At 44.1% G+C, this 6,000-nt stretch overlaps 1 pseudogene; it reads right to left on the bottom strand.

Moving 5' to 3' along the window:
* Positions 1–3,154: 3,154 nt before the first annotated feature.
* On the bottom strand, positions 3,155–4,746 carry LOC103224945 (keratin, type II cytoskeletal 8 pseudogene; annotated as a pseudogene).
* Between the last annotated feature and the right edge of the window lie 1,254 nt (positions 4,747–6,000).

Genomic DNA, 6,000 nt, shown 5'->3' with positions numbered 1-6,000 from the left:
CCTGGCATGCTGGTGTGTGCCTGTCATCCCAGCTACTCAAGAGGCTGAGGCAGGGAACCTGGGAGGCAGAGACTGTAGTGAGCCGAGAACACGACACTGAACTCTAGCCTGGGTAACAGAGTGAGACTCTGTCTCAAAAAAGAAAGAAAGGAAGAAAGAAAGGAAGAGAAAAAGAAAAAGAAAGAAAGAGAGAGAAAGGAAGGAAGGAAGGAGAGAAAGAAAGAAAGAGAGAGAAAGGAAGGAAGGAAGGAGAGAAAGAAAGAAAGAAAGAAAGAAAGAAAGAAAGAAAGAAAGAAAGAAAGAAAGAAAGAAAGAAAGAAAGAAAGAAAGAAAGAACGAACCCTGGTGATCCGTACTGGGTGGGACGGGGTAGAAAGAATGTAGGAACGGAAGTGAGGTACAGAGGATGGGAAACAGGAGAGACGCTTTGCTGAGTGGACCTTTTTGTACAGCTGAGTTTTAGAACCATGCTAATTTATATGTTTTATAAATTGAAACAAAAACAAGTAAAAATCTAAGAATGGGGGGAACCTATGATGGAATATAAAGAAATAAATGAAACAAAATGTATTTCAGATGAATAACATAACCACACTGGAGGAAAAAAGAAAAGAACTAATTCAAGTAACTTTTATAGGTTTGAGCCACCGCACTTGGCTGTTTTTTGTTTTTGTTTTTTTGAGACAGAGTCTCACTCTGTCACCGAGGCTGGAGTGCAGTGGCGCAATCTCCACTCACTGCAACTTCTGCCTCCTGGGTCTAGCCGATTCTTGTGTCTCAGCCTCCGAGTTGCTGGGATTACAGGCGTGAGCCACCACGCCCAGCTCATTCTATGACTTTAGACAAAAGTATAATGACATGTATCCACCATTGTAGTATACAGAATAATTTTACTGCCCTAAAAACTCTCACATTTTTAGGTTGATATCTAACATTTTCACTGTAAATTGAATAGTTGCAAAGGATATAACTTCTGGAGTACTACAAATATTGACATTTAAAAACAACTACTATAACACTCTTCTCTATTACCATCTAAATACTAGGACTCTAAGTACCTTCAGAATTTTTTAACGTTTTTTTTTGAAATAATTTCAGATTTACAGAAAGTTTCCAAGAATACTACAAAGAATTCCTGTATACCCTCACTCAGATTCCTCAGATGTTAGCCTTTTACCATATTTGCTGTATCTACATACCTACCTATCTCTTTATCCCAAAGTACAGAGTAGGTTTCCTAAAAACAAGGCCATTCTGTTACAGAACCACAATACAAACATCATAATTAGGAAACTAATGCTGATATTTATACTAAACGGTGTTATTCAAATTTTTCTAATTGTCCTGATAACATTCATTATAGGCAAAGAAAATCTAGGACCATGAGTTACCTTCAGTTGTTACATGTCAAGCCTTCTGTATGACTGAAACAGTTCCTCCGTCTTTCCTTATCTTTTATGACCTCGACATTTTGAAGAGTACAGTCATGTTACTTTGTAGAATGTCCTTTAATTTGGGTTTGTTTGATATTTCCTCATGATTAATTCGAGTTATGCATTTTTTGGCAGGAATACCAGATAAATGACGTTGTGCCCTTCTCAATGATCATGTCAAGAGACACATGGTATCTATTTGTCTTTTTACTGGTGATGTTAACTTTGATCACAAATTTCTCCACCATAAAGTTACTATTTTTCTTGATATTTTAAGAAAAATGAATCATATAAAATGCTCAGTTAAAACCACAAAATGCAGCCAGGCACGGTGGCTCATGCCTGTAATCCCAGCACTTTGGGAGGCTGAGGCAGGCAGATCACTTGAGCCCAGGAGTTTGAGACCAGCCTAGGCAATGTAGTGAAACCCTGTTTCTCCAAAAAAAAAAAAAAAAAAAAAAATCAACAACCACAAAAATTAGCCAGGCATAATGGCATGCATATACCTGTAGTCCCAGCTGCTCAGGTGACTGAGGTGGGAGGATCACCTGGACCATGAGGTAGAGGCTGCAGTGAGCGGTGATCGTGCTACTACACTCCAGCCTGGGCAATAGAGACCCTGTCTCAAAAAAAAAAAAAAAAGAGTAGAAGTCACAATGGGAACAAAGAGGGAGGGCAATGAATAGGAAACAAACATGGTAGATATTAATCCAGCTATATCAATAATCACTTTAAATGTCAATGGTCTAAATATATTGATGAAAATATTTTCAGAGTAGATCAAAAAACAACACCCAATATATATTCCTACAAACAAGATCCAACTATATATTCTCACAAAAAACCCACTTTAGACGGCACGGTGACTCACACCCATAATCCCAGCAGTTTTGGAGGCTGAGGCGGGTGGATCACTTGAGGTCAGGAGTTCGAGACCAGCCTGGCCAACAATGGTGAAACCCCATCTCTACTAAAAATACAAAAATTAACCAGGTGTGGTGGTGGGCACCTGTAATCCTAGCTACTCAGGAGGCTGAGGCAGGAGAATTGCTTGAACCCAGGAGGTGGAGGTTGCAGTGAGCTGAGATCCTGCCATTGCACTCCAACCTGGGCAACAAGAGCAAAACTCCATCACAAAAAAAAAAAAAAAAGAAAGAAAGAAAAAGAAAGAAAGAAAGTCATAGCACGAATACCGGGAGTGAATCCTAATGGAAACTGTAGACTTTGGGTGATAATGATGTGTCAGTGTAAGTTCCTTGATAGTAACAAATGCACATTCTGGCGCAGGGTGTTGGTAGTGGGAATAGCTGTGCATGTGTGGTCAGAGGGGTGCTTGGAAACTTTCTGTACTTTCTATTCAATTTTTCTGTGAACCTAAAACTGCCATAAAAAATGCTGCTTGTTATCTTGTCTCTTATACACACACACACACACACACACACACACACACACACACACACATATATATAATATAAATAGCTTATTTATTTACATGTGTGGAAGGACACAAACAGTCTTTTACAGGTAAATGGGAAAAATAATTTGAGATCACTTCCCTAGAGGATTTGTGGCATATTTGCCAGAACATTTATATGAGACCAATCATAGCAGCACTTTTTTTTTTTTTTTTTTTTTTTGCAAAGCTAGCTGAGGTTTTATTTTGGACAAAAAAAAAAAAAAAAAAAAAAAAAAAGAAGAAGAAGAAGAAGAAGAAAAGAAAAGCACAATTGAATTGTTTTGTAGCTGGAGACATGGACAAGGGGGGTATCCCCAGGCAGTAAACTCCCTGCAGGTGGGCTGAAGGCTAGGGCTGAGCCTCAGGTGGGTCTCCTGTTCCCCATGCTCCCGTGCACAGCAGCCTCCCTCCTGGGCTCTGGGGCAGCCGCAGGAGGGTCAGGCCGGGAGGGGCTGCCGTGGCTGTTCACTTGGGCAGGACGTTAGAAGACTCGGACACCAGCTTTCTGTTGCAGGTCTCGATCTTCTTCACAATCACGGCCCTTGTGGAGCTGGTGCGGCTGAAGGAGCTGGAGCCCATGCCAAAGTCAAAGCTGGAGCCCAGGCCGTAGTTGAGGCCGGGGCTGGTGAGGCCCCCACAGGCCGAGCTCAGCGCACCTGCATAGCCGCTGGTCGTCTTCCTATGGATACTCATGTTCTGCATCGCAAACTCCAGCCGGCTCTCCTCGCCCTCCAGCAGCTTCCTGTAGGTGGCGATCTCGATGTCCAGGGCCACCTTGACGTTCATCAGCTCCTGGTACTCACGCAGCTGCCGCGCCATGTCCTGCTTGGCCGCTGCTGGGCGGCCTGCAGCTTGGAGAGCTTGGCGTTGGCATCCTTAACTGTCAGCTCCTCCGGCTGCTTGGCCTCTGCCGTGGCGGCCTCCAGGGAAGCCCTCTGGCCCTTGAGGCCCTCAGTCGCAGCCTGGGGCTCACTGATGTTCTGGTTTATCCCGGAGATCTCAGTCTTTGTATGCTGCACCTCATCCCAGTCCTTCCCAGACAGCGTCTGCAGCTCCTCATACTTGATCTGGTACATGCTTTCAGCCTTAGCCCAGCTGCCGTTGGTGATCTTGTACTGCGCCTTGACCTCAGCGATGATGCTGTCCGTGTTCCGGGAGCAGCTGTTCTCCATGGACAGCACCACAGCCATGGCCGAGATCTGGGACTGCAGCTCCCGGATCTCCTCTTCACACAGTGGCCTGAGGAAGCTGATCTTGTCAGTCAGCCCTTCCAGGCGAGACTCCAGCACTACCTTGTTAATGTAAGCTTCATTCACGTCCTTCTTGATGAGGACAAATTCATTCTCCATCTCTGTAGGCTTATTGATCTCATCCTCCTACTTGCTCTTGAAGTCCTCCACCAGCCCCTGCATGTTGCCAAGCCCCGCCTCCAGCTTCAGCTTCTCCTGGCCCAGAGTCTCCAGCGCCGCCTAAGGTTATTGATGTAGCTCTCAAACATGTTGTCCATGTTGCTCTGAGTCGTCTGCTGCTGCTGCTGCAGGAGGCTCCACTTGGTCTCCAGCATCTTGTTCTGCTGCCCCAGGAACCGTATCCTGTCGATGAAGGAGGCAAACTTGTTGAGGGTCTTGATCTGCTCCTTCTCCTGGGTACGCACGGCCTGGATGTTGGGGTTCACCTCCATGGAGGTTAAGGGGGCTCAGCAGGCTCTGGTTGACTGTGACGACGGTGATGCCTCCCATGCCGCTGGTCCCACCATAGCCTCTGCCCAGGTCACTCCAGAAGCTGCTGCTGCCCACTCAGGAGAAGCTCGAAGAGCTGATGCGGGCACTGGGCCCACTCGTGTAGGAGCGGCATAGCAGCATTTTTACAATAATCCAACAACCCTATTGTTCATCAATAGCATAATTGAGAAATATATTGTGATATATTCATACGATGGAAACTATTCAACAATGGGAATGACTGAACTACAGCACTATGAATCTTATAGATTCAGTATATGAAGCAAGATACAAATTACTCCATTTATATAAATGTAAAAAAAAAAATCCTAAGCAACATAGCCAAACTCTGTCTATACAAAAATTTAAAATAAAATTAGTCAGGTATGGTGGAGCATGCCTGGAGCCCTAGCTACTCAGGAGGCTGAGGTGTGTGGATTACTTGAGCCAGGAGTTCAAGGCTGCAGCGAGCCATGACATGACAGAGGGAGACCCTGTCTACTGTCTGTCCCTAGAGAAAAAGAAAAAAGTAAGTCAGAAAACAAGCCAAATGAAACTATATTGTTGAGAGATGTGTATATAAGTGGTGAAATGGAAAACAAGCAAGTAGCCAACATAAAATTCAACATCGTGCTTACCTCTAGACATAGAATGGGGTGTGTGACCTGAGGGAAGTCTAGTATGGATGAGGGGCTGCTTTTCGAGTGCTGGGTAAATTCTAATTTTTGAAGTGGGTGGTGGTGAAATGTTTTAAAAACATTAAAAGTTTTTAAAATGAATGGTGCTTATAAAGGATTAAAAAAAAACACCACAAAGCATAACCTGAAGTTTTCATGATGCCAGTCTCCTGGCGTCTTTTCCTGAATTTGACAGACAGGATGGCCAGAGGAAATGCATCAATGCAGAGGGACAGAAACAGCAGTGTGGCCTGGGAAAGGCGAGTGGCCGCTGCTTCAGCCATGCCACTTGTTAGAGCAGTGCTTCTTTTTCATTATTTCTTTTCCTTTATAATCTTATTGTAAAAATATTTTGCATATATATTTTCAAGTTTCCACACAATGCATTGATTTACTTATATTTTCCATTTTTTTCTTTTTAAATTTTTTATAGAACAGTGCTTCTTAAACTTTAGTGTGCACACTGGGGACTCTTACTAAATGCAGATTCTGGTTTAGTAGGTCCCAGGGAGGGACCAGGGATACTGCATTTCTAACAAGCTCCCTGATGCGGTCCTTGCTGCTGGTTCACGGAACCCCTCTCTGAATGGCAAGAAGCTAGACCATTTCCAAGTGGAAAGCGGCCTCTGCAGCCAGGTTCAGTGGCTCATGCCTGTAATCTCAGCACTTTGGGAGGCTCAGGTGGGAGGATTGCTTGAGCCAAGGAGTTTAAG

The sequence above is a fragment of the Chlorocebus sabaeus genome, chromosome 20 (assembly GCF_047675955.1).
Source record: "Chlorocebus sabaeus isolate Y175 chromosome 20, mChlSab1.0.hap1, whole genome shotgun sequence".
Lineage (NCBI taxonomy): Eukaryota > Metazoa > Chordata > Mammalia > Primates > Cercopithecidae > Chlorocebus > Chlorocebus sabaeus.
This window is presented reverse-complemented; position numbering and strand designations above follow the sequence as displayed.